The 14,973-nt window shown below is 41.0% G+C and overlaps 1 pseudogene; it reads right to left on the minus strand.

Annotated features, from left to right (window-relative positions):
* Window positions 1-1,480: 1,480 nt before the first annotated feature.
* LOC108671096 lies at window positions 1,481-10,725 on the minus strand (annotated as a pseudogene).
* Window positions 10,726-14,973: the final 4,248 nt, after the last annotated feature.

Raw genomic sequence — 14,973 nt, forward strand, 5'->3', positions numbered from 1 at the left:
GTGGCAGGCTTTTGTACTTCTTGCAGCCTGAGGTCACAATAAGCCTGAATAAACCTGCTTTTTAACGCCTATGTTTTTTTAACGCCTCTGTTTTTTTAACGCCCCTCTGTTTTTTTAACGCCTCTCTGTTTTTTTAACGCCTCTCTGTTTTTTAACGCCTGTCTGTTTTTTTAACGCCGCTCTGTTTTTTTAACGCCTGTCTGTTTTTTTAACGCCTCTCTGTTTTTTTAACGCCTGTCTGTTTTTTAACGGAGAAATGATTTTAAACTTTTACTTTACGCTTAACTTGCTTCATCAAGCTCTGTCATAAAATTTCAAAACTCAGCGGAGCCCAAAATGTAAAATGTGTGTTTTGTTCAAGGAATTGACTGAATTAATCAAAATACGGCTGAACTGTGGACCCAAATTGCTGCTACTGATCTTAGAAATTTTCGATTGTTTACCACAATGTGATATTTTCTTGTAATTCCTCCTTAATGTACTGAATTTTAAATAAGTAAACCTTTCCACTGTAATTGTTTTTAATGGCCTCCGAGTTTATGATTTGTAAAAGACGCGTACCCAAGTCTGCCTTCAAGGCCGTACCCAAGACAGTACTCAGGAAAGCCGTACCCAAGACCGTACTCAGGAAGGCTGTACCCAAGACCGTACTCGGGAAAGCCGTACCCAAGACCGTACTCAGGAAGGCCGTTGTCAAGACCGTACTCAGGAAGGCATTCCTTGGTTCTCTTTCGATCCTCGGTCTTTATGATCCTTGACGTTAGTGCTGCTCGTCAGAGGTGTCCTATTCATTCATTCCTAGCATAATATCGACTACAGTACAGGTAAATTAAACTTCAACATTTAGCTTCATCAATGTCAGTACACAGAAAACTTCTAACAGAATATCGAATAATTGAGTTTCCTAGTGCCAGCCTGTCTCGTAATAATTGTGATATTTAACGTCCTGATCCTAATCTAAACTAGGTAGTATTTATCGATATTAATCGAGTTGCTCTCACTATCAAATTTGTAGTTCACACAAGAGAAAATAAACGGTAGTCATTGTATCGGACCGACGTTAATTACTATAGCTAAGATAGTTACTTTAATATTATTGGTCTCTGGGTTTTGATTGGTCCCTTAGTTGAGCACGAGGCACGGAGGTTGTCAGAGCACTAAATAATCTCGCCAAACTCTGCCATATTGTCGAAACGCGACGAAAATGGTCGGAGTCACATAGGTGCCAACAATGTAAGTACTGTTTCGGTGAGTGTATTTTCCTAAAACAGGTTCGTTCTGAAAGTGAATGGAATTTTGGCGCGTATAGCTAACTAATTATTTACATGGTCTTTAATGCACACACTTACAGGTAGTTGGTAGCGGCCGAACATAGCTGCCTCCGCAGATGAAATAAGTCATCGATGAAAACGCACAAACTTAGTAAAAGTTACAGAAAATTATGTTTCAATATCCCCGATAAATGAAACTGAAAACTTATTATTTAATTATTATAATGGAAATTTATTCTTGAATAAATACCGGTAGTGAAAAGTTCATCGATCAGAGTTAAACTCGAGTGCCTTCATTGTGGCTTCAATTTGATTTCTAATTTTAATGTTCTAGTAGTTTTCAGAATCGTGTCATGTGATATTTACCTGCCTAATTTACAATTCAATTGTTCAACAAAAATACGATGAACTAATGAATTAATAATCGTGAATGTAGATTGATTTCGCTCGTGAATTTTCCATGAATAAGTGACAACTTAGCATTTAAACGAGCCCTTACTACGTCGCTGGAAAATTTTGATACATTGCCGATAACGTCTAATGCTAAAGGTAATCCACATATTATTTCTATCGAGTAAAACGTTTCCGCGACAGCAGGACTAGGATTGCGTCCATCACGAGCTCCGTGACCACGTCGCGGATCAAGTGTCATACAAGTTAAAAAAATACTCATAATTAGGACAAATCGTCCCCCCACTCAAGCACCTAACCCACAACACGGCCCAAGCAGCGCCCATCAGATGGAGATGGCGTCCATCTAAAGTTAGCGTCCATCAAGTGGAGATGGCGTCCTCCAGCTGTCCACTCTTGCCATCCTCGCCGTCCTCGTTCTCTTCGTAGTCGTCGTCCACGTCGGCCGTGGCCTCCTGGTATTGCTGGTACTCCGAGATGAGGTCCTCCATGTTGGCGTCCGCCTCGGTGAACTCCATCTCGTCCATTCCCTCCCCCGTGTACCTGCGAGGTGTAAGGGTAGTGGTAAAGGTCGGTGCTTGGCGGGAGTTGGCGGATGGAGGTAAAATCTGGTACTAGTCGGGGATAGTGGTAGTGCTTGGTGAGAGTTATGGTGGAAAATCTGCTACTAGTCGGAGGATAGTGTCATAGTGATAGTGCTTGGTGAGAGTTATGGTGGAAAAATCTGCTACTAGTCGAGGGATAGTGGTTAAGACCGGTGCTTGGTGGGAGTTATGGTGGTGAAATCTGCTACTAGTCGGGGGATAGTGGTACAGGTAGGTGCTTGACGGGAGTTTTGGGGGTAAAATCTGGCCACTCACCAGTGCAGGAAGGCCTTGCGTCGGAACATGGCCACGAATTGGTCCGAGATCCGCTTGAACAATTCCTGAATGGCTGTCGAGTTTCCAATGAACGTCCCGGACATCTTCAGGCCTGGCGTAATTTAAAATGTGTTATAATATTATTGATTAAATATTGATTTGATTTTATGTTATGCTCTTCAACTTTGCTCAGTCTCCAAATAATTTGTTGTATTTTTTTGTGAAATGCTTTTTTTATGCGAGATTAAATTAGAGTCAAAATGCCTCCAACATACTTCAAGGAACATGAGCCATAAGGTTTTTATTTGCATCATTATTTACCGGAGAAACCTAGCAAGAGCACATTAGTAAAAATACAAATTTTTAGAAGCAGCATATGTCAATTTTTGACATTGAAACTTAGTAGTAATCATAAATTTTACATAAATTTTATTTTAAATATAAGACGATAAATTCAGTCACATCTTCCGACTGGGGAATCCATGCAAACCGTCATCACGGCAACGCTCCCGATAATAATTAATCGTTCTATACGTCACAAATAGCAGTGTGATTGCCAGCTTAATATGGAGCACTGAATAATTATTCAAGTATTGCATTCCTTACATGGAGAAGCATCATCTTCCCAAAATACCTCTAGAAATTGGATTTTCGCATTGTTTTAGCAATCTATTTGACAGTGATAGCGGTGGCTACTGGGACTTTTCATCTGCCACAAATTTATTTTTGGAGATTTAATTTTTTTTCGACGACGACCTCAAGATGATGAGGCATAATTGACGCGAAAGGAGATAGCTCCCAGTCAAGGTACGAGGGTTTATTACGCTTGCATGTGTCGCACTGTTGCATTATTTGGCGACGGTGAGAAATGCTCTCAACTTGTGTAAGTCTCTTAAGCAAGAAGAACGTGATTTTACCTCAATACTGGCGAGATTTTTTCGCTTCAAGTGCACACCTTCACCTCTAGGGGGGGGGAGGGAATGATAATGATACAGACAGTAGAACACTCACCTCCAAGATGAATGCTACAGACTGCTGCACCCTTACCTCTAGGAGGGATGTCACAGACGGCAGTCTTGACGTTACTGGGGATCCACTCAACGAAGAAGGCGGTGTTCTTGTTCTGAACGTTGAGCATCTGTTCGTCGACCTCCTTCATGGACATGCGGCCCCGGAATATCGCTGCCACTGTCAGGTACCTGCGGCAATGACTCGTTCTATAAAAGCCACATTGTAAATCCTTCAATAAAACATCGGAGTATGACAAAAAGTATTTGCTTCGTGGAATGTTGATGCTGCAGGTGCAACTCACAGTCGCTGAAAGTAATTCTGCGGACTAATGAAGTAAAGCAAGCGATTGAACGCAATGGGTATTGAATATTTTGGGACTTGCGTAATAATCGTAATCATCAGGATGAGTGATCGCACGATGTCTCTATATGTAGTGTAGAGCAGAGGCAAACTGAAAATTTCACTTCCAGCTTTTTGTATGTAAGTTGATCTTACTCTGTATTAAAATTTACTCCAGGTAAATTTACTTCCAGTGCGCACTCCCCACCTGTCGGAACCTTACTAATCCACCAGCTGTAGTGCACAACAAACTGCCACAGCCCCAAACCCACTTGCCTTAGTGTACTCCTCAGGAGCCGCCGCCCCGCCTCCACCTGCCTTAGCGTACTCCTCAATAGCCGCCGCCCCGCCCCCACCTGCCTTAGCGTACGATGTCTATATGTAGTATAAAGCAGAGGCAGACTGAAAGTTTCACTGCCATCTTTTTGTATCAAAGTTGATTTTACTCTGTAGTAAAATTTACTCCAGGATCAGTCTGGCATCGAAGCAAGGGTCCTACGCCCCACTCGCCGTTGCACACACCCCTGCTTCTAGTGCGCACTCCCCACCTGTCGGAACCCTAGCCCACCTTCCGTAGTGCACATCAAACTGCCGCAGCCCCAAACCCATCTGCCTTAGCGTACTCCTCTATATCCGCCCTGCCCCCACCTGCCGTAGCGCGGGTCGCACGCCACCATCATGTTCTTGGTGTCGAAGAGCTGCACCGTGAGCTCCGGTACTGTCATGGTCGAGAACGCCTGCGACCCTCGCGCCGTCAGCGGCGCAAAGCCTGCGTGTGCATTGCGACTCAGTGAATGTTTATGAGGGAAACTTTTATTAACATATTCCGGAAATAATACTTCGATGACAAGTTATTTATCTCACTTGGGTCCATAAAGGCGTAGCAAATTGCGACGCAGTGAATGTTTATGCGGGAAACTTGAATTGACATATTCAGAAAATATTACTTCGAGGAAAAGATATTTATTTACTTGGGTCCATAAAGGCGTAGCAATTCAGTAATGATTATTAATTAATACGAGCGGCTATTCTACAGCTTATATTCACCGGTCATGAAGAAGTGCAGGCGCGGAAACGGCACCATATTTACGGCTAATTTACGTAAGTCGGCGTTCAGCTGCCCAGGGAATCTGTAAAAATAGAAATTGAGCAGAAAAGATGGTTTGATTTATTATATTGGGAATGCATAATAATTGAAAAATTTCACCAACAAAATAGGTAGTAATCGTGACAGGTAATTCAGGTAATAATTAAATGGATAAAAAAATGAATTTAGGTTACTATGAATGTAGTTATTTGACGAACAAATTTTTAAGTTTGAAGCTCATAGCGAATGATGTCAATAATGAAGCAAATTAATAAACGTAATAAACGATGCTAACGTAAGAACAAATCAGTGGCAATGAAGCAGTTATAAATGGCAGCGAAAATAGAGATGGTGAGCTTGACACATTCCACTTAATTCAAGCTAAAATTATAAAAATTTGTAGCCTATAATATTGATTTGAGACGGATTAATTTAATTTGTATGTTTGATAGAATTTTGTTCGTGATTGTGAATGTGAAAGTTCAAGATATATAAGTGACATGTGAAATATGTTTTGCAAGTACCTTTATTTTAATAGAATAGCATAAATTCCGGTAGGTTTAGGCTGTTTTTAGACGCTAAGACACGTCGTGACGCAACTCATGGAGAGGGACAAAAGGTACTCGAGATCAACGAAGGTAAGAACTCACCTGAGACACGTCGTGACGCCACTCATGGTGAGTGACACAAGATGGTTGAGGTCGCCGTAGGTTGGGGTGGATAACTTAAGAGTGTTGAAGCAGATGTCGTATAGCGCCTCGTTGTCGATGCAGTGCGTCTCGTCGGTGTTCTCGACGAGCTGATGGACGGAGAGTGTTGCGTTGTAGGGCTCAACCACCGTGTCTGACACCTGCGTACGACAACTGTTACGTACAACTCTTATGCCAGACACCTGCGTACGACAACTGTTACGTACAACTCTTATGCCAGACACCTGCGTACGACAACTGTTAAGTACAACACTTATGTTAGACACCTGCGTACGACAACTGTTATGTACAACTCTTATGCCAGACACCTGCGTACGACAACTGTTATGTACAACTCTTATGCCAGACACCTGCGTACGACAACTGTTATGTACAACTCTTGTGCTAGACACCTGCGTACGACAACTGTTATGTACAACTCTTATGCCAGACACCTGCGTACGACAACTGTTACGTACAACCCTTGTGTCAGACACCTGCGTACGACAACTGTTATGTACAACTCTTATGCCAGACACCTGCGTACGACAACTGTTATGTACAACTCTTGTGCCTGACACCTGCGTACGACAACTGTTATGTTTGACATTTGCAGACGAGAACTGTTACTCCTGACATCTACGTACGAGAACTTTGCTGTGTGACATATGCGTACAACTCTTGCGTTCAACACCTGCGTATGACAACTCTGGCACTAGCATACGGCAACTGTTAAGCTCCTTTCACACAGGGCGGCAAATACCGCCATCGTCAAAAAAACCGACGGTATTTACCGCGTAATCATTCACACGAGGCGTTTTTTAACGCTGGAACCTATCAGACTTGCAGTGCTGTTTTATGCATCATCAGTCTACCTTCATGTTTATGTAACAATATACCTTTCCGGAAATATATCTTTATGTGGAAATAATGGAAATATATTATATATATCTTTATGGAAATATATCTTATGGAGAATATATCTATTATTAAATATCGTCATCACTTTGTGGAAATATATATTTACCATTTTATATCTTTATGTCTACGTAACAATATTTGTGTAACAATAACAGTCTATAATCTATCAGTCTTGCAGTGCTGTTTATTATGCACCTAAAATACGGACCCACTGTCTGTACCACACTAGGATGTGGCGTCAAAAACCGCCTAGTGTGAAAGATTACATTGAATATCATAGCAAGCTAAACTGTTGAGGAAAACCTACCGCCGCAGTTTTAGCAGTACACACACGGGCGTCAGGCGTCAAATTCTACGCCGCGTTAAAATCCGTCGTGTGTGAATAGCAGTGCACATTTTGTATGTCAGTTGAGTTTTGGCGGTAAATACCGTCGGAAGCTGGCGGTATTTGCCGCCCTGTGAAATGGGCCGTACGGCTGGCCTTGCGTTTGACTACTGTTACGTCCAACATCAGCGCATTATTGCTGCGTCTGGCACAAGACAAAATGTGACAAAATGTGACATCCGACACTTGCGTACGATAACTGTTGCGGATAATACGAGTATATTCTCAGCTTTTAATGGACTTTTAAATCCATCATATTCCATAGTAAAATTTTGATTAATATTTCTTTATGAACACGCTGTAAGCTCAATAGCTATGGACAGGACCATCACACAGCCGCGAAGTCGATTCAAGTCCGGCCGAGTTAGCGTGCGCTGTGAGTCATCCATTCAGATTCACGAGACGCTGCAGTAGCACTAGTCAAGTTTGATTCGTTTATTTCCCAAGCTCCCTGCTCACCCTTCATTCACCTCCCTGCTCACCCTTCATGTGTAAATAATTTATTATCTGCTTTTCACACATTATAAGAACCGGAGTTAAAAGGATCACAATCCGCACACATTATCACTAGTGAAATTGATTACATGGCTAATTTATCGAAAAAGTTAGTGCTAAATTATCTGTGGAAGAACCACCTTTCATGTTGTCATCATGGAAATATAGGTTAAAGATGCCTACTTTGTGACAGTACGAAAAAGGAACAGGTTCACACGTCGGGACTGGGTACCACAGAAAGCACTGATAACAAACTTCAACCTTTGGACTAGGCACCACGGAGAAGGTGTTCATGATGCGGTCAGGGAACTCCTCTCTGATGCGGGAGATGAGAAGCGTCCCCATACCGGACCCAGTGCCTCCCCCCAGCGAGTGGCACATCTGGAACCCCTGTTGCAAAAATCAGCACTTATTGCAACTGAAAAATTTTCACGAGATCAAGATAGTGCTTACAGTTCAGATTTTGGGACTGAAAAAAGTGTTAATAAGTTAAGGTTGGCGGAGACAATTTTCTTAAAGGAATAATTTGAGGACTGATTACTTAGGCTCTGTTGTACATATAATAACTTAATATATAGAAAAATATCTGAATCGGATAGAGTTCACTGAATTTGTACGGCTCCTAATAGTATTGAACACTATTTTCAACTGAAATACTTAAACTGTTCCGACATTTCGCAAGTTAGCCGTGGGATGCCGATTGTTAATTGCTATTCGTATAACAACCGCCGAGTCTCATGGGTTATGGAGGTGGTAAAGAATGTGTTAGATTTGCCTATTAAATTTTGAATGAATCTAATTTCTCTTGTTGAAATTTGTACACTTTACTGATAAAATTATAAATATTATCGGAAAAAATGTTGTGCTCACAGTTTGCTGAGAATCATTTCGTGAATTTCTGAATTACCATGTCATGGAAGATCGCCAGATTAGGCTGTCCAAAGCGGACGAAAACGTTTTACTTTGAAAGCATAGATATGACAAGGAAGCAGCAAGGCCATAAATGATGTATTCACTCAAAGGAAGTCACTTTACTAAGCTAGAGTATGGATCGTTCATGTCGTATCCCTAACAGTCGATAACTGTCCTGGGTCTTGAGTTTGACGGAATTATATTGTACGGTACATCTCGTATAAACAACACCCACCGAAGAGGAAGTTGTCAGGCTTGAAGAGCTGGCCGTGTGGGGAGGACTTGACGCTGTCCATGGTGCCAGGCTCGAGGTCGACCAGCACGGCGCGAGGATGGTAGCGGCTGGACGTGGACTCGTTGTAGTAGACGGCGATGCGCTCGAGCTGTATGTCGTGAACGCCGCCGTACAAGCCTTCCTTGTCAAGCCCATGCTCGTCGCTGATGATCTCCCAAAACTGGGCATAAGATTACCGAAATAGTAATGTAATACTAGACTCTATAATCTCCAAGTTTTGAGGCACAGGATTATTGCACTTAGGATGTGATAATGCTTTATTTAGCATCCCATAAGTGGGCACAAGAATATATAATTTGATGTTATAACGATGCCATCTTTAATCTCGCTGCCTGTTGTTCAGTATATGTTTAATTTATGGTGTCAAAAAGTTCCGGTTGGGTCTCGCTCATTAACTTCTTAACTTTCGTGGAATTGAATGCTACATCAAAGTTTCGAGCTCTTCTACGTATCGAGCGACGCTACGCTCTACGTCACGCCCAGTCGTGATGTATAGACTGGTTTTGCCATCAGATCACGTGACAGAAAACTTTAGTTTGCCATGGCCCAGCTTTCTTAGATGCCCCGTACTCTCTGAGCTACAGAGGTACCACATGATGGAGATTACTTTAGTTATCATAAATGAATTTTTATTGACTAAAATTAATTAAATTAAAGTTTATGATAAACAAGTGGACCATCTAGAGCGAGAGTAGTTTATTGATATATTTTAGTTTCATGACATTTTTGTACGACTACACCGGCACTGGTGGTTCTGTGTACAGACGCCGTCATGGCGACGCTCAGCCACCCCTACAACAGCCACGGCGACTTATCGGCGCCACTGAGGAGGCCACCGATGATCCAACCTTAATAGCATGCACTTTTGCTTCATAATCATCTATCCAGACGTTCAACATAAGAGTAAGCACCTAATTTAATAAATGATGAACGCGTGCATTCAATATTTGCCCATCAATTACTTTACCTATCTATAATCTAAATGATTATAAACGCGTGCATTCAATTTTTGCCCATTAATTTCTCTACCTAATTTTAATGATTATGAACGCGTGCACTAAACATTTGTTCATCATAGAGTCAATTTTATTCAAACGCGTTCAGCATTCGAACATCATTTACTCAATTATGAATACATGCATTCAAAATTCACACATAATTTTCTCAATTATATACTTTAGCTTTCAACATTTCGTCGACTATACGAAACATTTCGTTTCGTATCGAATATTCAAAACACCTATCGACTATAGTCACTATACGAAACATTTCGTTTCGACTTACGTTTTGACTGAGCTCAATCATTCACTAGTCATTTATATTTGTATTATTTAGGGATCTTTGATTCACTTATTAACACCAAGAATGAAGGTGTTAATAAGTGGTGTAAATTATTATATAAAGAATGTTTATATAATAATTTGTAATATTTAAATTTATAATATTAAATATTATATATAATATTTAAATTATAATATTTATTAATATAATTATAAATGTGTTTATAAGCCTTCAATTTACTCACCTTGGATCCCATCTGGTTGCCACACTGCCCCACTTGCATGTGCACTATCTCCCTCATGGTGCTGGTGTGGTGATCTGCTCGTCTGGTATTGTGTTGTTAGTGATGACTGTCATCACATTCTCATCATCATCTTCATTTAATTTATCGCCTTCATCACGCGCGGTAAAAGATTCCTCCAAGGTGCTAAAAATTAAGGTATATTTGTAAACCGAGATTTTGTTTTCAGCTTAAATCCTTCATGACGAACCGAACGCTAAATATTCACAGTGAAATTTTTGTTTGCACTCACAGCAGCGTCACGCAAACTTGCGGTGAATCTAGATGATGAAACCGGATGGTGAGAAAGATGTCTTGACAGGATGAGTGATAAAAATGCTTTTTTTTTTTGTGATAGATTAAACAATGACTTTATCGTACACGTTAATGTTAATGAAAGAGTTTTTATCTAACTACGGAACGTATAAAATTACAGAATATTTTTCACCTGATTTTCGTTTAATTCTGTCGGAAGAATTTTCATTCCGTTATTCTGCAGAAATACGACAAAATGCCGTCAAAGAAGAGCTGAAATAATTGCAAAACATAGACGTATACAAATATTAAACACACAAATTGACGCAATTTATTTACGGATGGCCTGCACTGAGCAACACTGCTATTTTAATCTTCACGATCGGCTGATTATTAGCCAGTAATATCCTGTTCATGGTTTCATCATATAATGTAAGTTGCCCACGCTGCTGCCTGACGTATTTTGCGAATGTTGCTGTCTGATGTACGTCGCGCTGTCAGGCGTACGTCGCTCATGCTGTTGTTTCACGCATGGCCCCATGCCGCAGCATGACGTTAATTGCGGTTTTCCGCCATGGGCGACAGCATGGAACGATATCTACATATATGCCTACGATTAACGGTTAGGTAGCAACGGGCGCTTGCCAGAAGCGGTTAGCCGCAAGGTAAACGCTTTCCTGCAAGGAACGTTTTCGTGGAATCAAATGCCAATCAGATTTCGCGAAATCAGATGCTAACGAAGATACGAGATTTTGCTGCAAGAAGCACTTTGGTAAAATGTTTTACCGCAATTGTTTCTTGCGAGGAACGATCGGGGTCTGCGGGTTACTCAATGGCTAACACGCTTGGGGTTATGGTCTGGTACTAGATATTTATTTGTGTGGGGGTAGATGCTTAGTTATGGACTTGATGTGGTGTAGTGGTGCTGTGGTAACGGTGATGTTTTTGGTGAAGGCCACTCTGCGACCTTGGAGCGGCGGTGCGCCGGCTAAGGCGCCGGTCGATGTTGATGGTCGGTAATTAGCGTTATAGTCACTCAGGCTTCCTCGTTAACGAAAAGCAGCGTCGTGCCACGTAGGAGGCATCACAGTCCTGCTTCAGGCAATTACGTAAGAAAATCCGTGCGGTGAAAATTAGGTAGGAGTGCATCAGTACGCAACAGAAGTTTAGACAGAAGTGCGGTAGTTAGTGCAGTGAAGTTCAGGCAGCAGTACATACAGTGAGTGAGTGCAGTACCTAATGTGCAAGATAGAAAGAGTACAGTGAGTGAGTGCAGTACCTAATGTGCAAGATAGAAAGAGTACAGTGAGTGAGTGCAGTACCTAAAGTGCAAGATAGGAAGAGTACAGTGAGTGAGGTTATGTGATGCTGAGCATCATGGCAGAGTTTACGATGAACACATTTTATTATGGAACTCAATCGGCAACTTAGCTCAGGATACATTGTAATACAACAAAATGGACGTAGTAACATAGGTAACTAGCAAATTTGTAGTCATTTAGCACCGGAAGTAACTGCAGTGTAACACACAGTTAAATAGCACCGTAATACACTGTAAATTGTCACCTTAAATATCATATATGTCGACTATAATATGCAGTAATTAGCACCACAACTCACTGCTAATTAGCACCTTAAAACACATCTAAGTAGCACAACAACACACAGTTAATTAGCACAATAACACAGTCAGTTAGCATAATAGCACACAATTAAACAGCACCTTAAAGCACAGTTAATTGGCACAACGTCGCACAGTTTTACGTGTTTATCTATAGCAAGTGTTTCATATTGCTATACATTATCGCAATATAACCACAACAACACACTGCTAGTTAATTATTTTATTAGTTTGAAACACATTCAATTTCACCGCAAATTAAATGTTATTTCGCATCCAGGTGATGTCACAAGGCTCGATTTCAGAATCAGTGAGCCGAAAATTTGGAACACGAATTTAAGACAATCGTTGGGCTTAAGATTTTCATGTAGTACAAAATCTTCGTAGAACTTACGCCCACTAGTCACGTTTGTCGTAATCTGATAAGGGCCCATACTTTCAAAAAAAGTTAAGAGATCGTAAGTTCATCAGCCAATCATTTACGGCCTTTCAAGCAAAATCCACCAATCATAGACAAGAAAATAGAGCGTAAGTACTTATGTTCACTTAGCGAATTTTGAAAGTATGGCACCAGGTGTCTAAACTTAGAAGTCGGATGGTCAATGGGCATGCGCGTAGAACATACGACGTCGTAAGTGTGGCGATTGTGTATAGCCCTATAGAACTAGGGCTAAGCTCGGAGCATACGATCATTGTAAAAATTACGACAATCGTAGCTCTTACGATTAACGTAGAACTAATGAACATCTTTGAACTTACGACAATCGTAGAAATGACATTCTACATTCAATCAATGTAGAACTAACGATCATCGGAGAACATCCGATCAACGTAGAACGCACTATCATCTTAGGACTATCATTGTATTTCTTAAGATCATCGTTGAAGTGGTCAGTGAGCAGCTGGAAAGTATGTGCTGTTCCAGAAACTTATTGATCAACACGCGTCGATATGTGAATCAGTGATTGACATTTAGATGTCAATCTCCATTTACACATTTTAAACATTCTGCACCTTTTTAAAGTCGCATTGAACTCGTTAGCCTAAATGGTCGTAATATAAACCTATGATATCATTGTAATTAGGTAAATATAACAGCAGAGACAGCGAGACCGCGGGACGGAGGAGTGCGACACAACATGTCCCCGCGGCTGCCTAGGCACGACTGGTCGTCAAGACAGGTTGCATGAGGTATGTGCTCGCCACCTGGACCTGACTGGGGCTTTGACCTGGCGTGGAGAATTAAGTTTTGACCAAATAAAACAGAATAAAGTTCTGACCAAACAAAACTCGACCTTCTATAACCTGACCAACTGAAACACGGCCGGCTGCAAATTGAACAACTAAAATCTAGCTTTCTGTAGGCTGACCAGCTGAAATGCAACCTTCTGTAACCTGGTCATTTCTCACTTTGCCAACGGAAACTCTTGCAACTTTAATCAATTTAACGTCACCAACTGAAGCTAAACAATTTTAAACCATTTGTAAGCTGGTCATCTTGTGCCTATTGAACTGATGTCATTTGCAATATAGCAATGTAAAAGAATATCAGATGTAGTATTGTCAAGTGGAGCCTGGTCGAGTGATAGAGAAGCCTATAATAGCGTAGGCCTAACTCATCCACAGGTCGCTTAATTAACACGAGCCCCGCAAGCCTCTCTTGTTTATTTAAGTAATAGGCACCTTCTTCTCATTATCATGGACTTGACTGATGAGGCTAAACGTCCTAAGGTGAAGAGGTGAAAGATTAGCTTAGAACAGGTGAAGGGTTCGCTTTGAACAGGTGGTGAAGAGCTTGCTTAGAGCCTGTAGGGAAGGGTTCACTTGAAACAGGTGGGGAAGAGTTTGCTTAGAGCCGGTAGCCTAAAAATAATATTTCATTCATCATTTCACTTCACGATTCAATATTGGCCTCAGATATGCCATTTTCAACCGCAAAACAATCATCTAAATTTCCTACGAAATTCTTGCTCCTCTACTGTCACCAACTCCCTCCACTGTTATCGAGCAGTCGTACAGTGCACACAATTAGCTGTTTGAAGAGAATAACAATTGTCAAAAATGCCTAATGAAATGAAAAAAAGTACCCATAGACGAAAGATCTTTCACACCACGAACACCGCGATAGGAGGTAACTTCACTTGATCCCTCATTTCAAAAGTAGAGCAATATTATATTAAAATTTCAAGCAGACCTGAAGCTTGAAATATTTCTCAAGATTGTACTGCTGGCTTTGCGGCTATCGTCGTCACCTGATTTTTAAGCGTATAACGACCAACTACTCAGTCCTATAACCATGGGTTAAGAATCTCGTTACTCCATTTCTATAAACTCCTCGTGGGTGAGGAGGTGAATTCCTGAAACAAAACTTAAATGCTTCAAGAATACCCACAGAAATGGTCAGTTATTGTCTGCTGTTGCGTGAAGACAGGTCGTTCGTTCACACTTACGGTATATGCTTTTTAATTTCAGATGATAGTAAATTAAACATTCGGTTCAAAATAAGTAGAGTTTGGGGATAGAATAGTTATAAGTTTCTACATATTTCACCGCTCAGCCGCTGGCGAAAATACAATAAAGTCTTTTACACGTCTCCAGCGCGCTCACACCTGCTGTCACCATGACAAAAGTAGTTTAACATGAAGCTTGAGTGCGAGACCTGCGGGTTGAGGTCAAGGGGGGTGTGAGGATACCAAGCTAAAACGGTAGTTTTTCCTCAATATATTTGTTGCTCCGTTCATAGTGTTTGTTTTTGTTTCTTGTCTGTTTTTTAATGATTTACTTTCATCAATTTGTTCTTGAGTGATTAACTTTTCTCCTGTGTTTTCCATCGTAAAATCCTATTCTCAAGATAGCTTTC

The sequence above is a fragment of the Hyalella azteca genome, unplaced genomic scaffold (assembly GCF_000764305.2).
Source record: "Hyalella azteca isolate HAZT.00-mixed unplaced genomic scaffold, Hazt_2.0.2 contig17540, whole genome shotgun sequence".
Classification (NCBI taxonomy): domain Eukaryota; kingdom Metazoa; phylum Arthropoda; class Malacostraca; order Amphipoda; family Hyalellidae; genus Hyalella; species Hyalella azteca.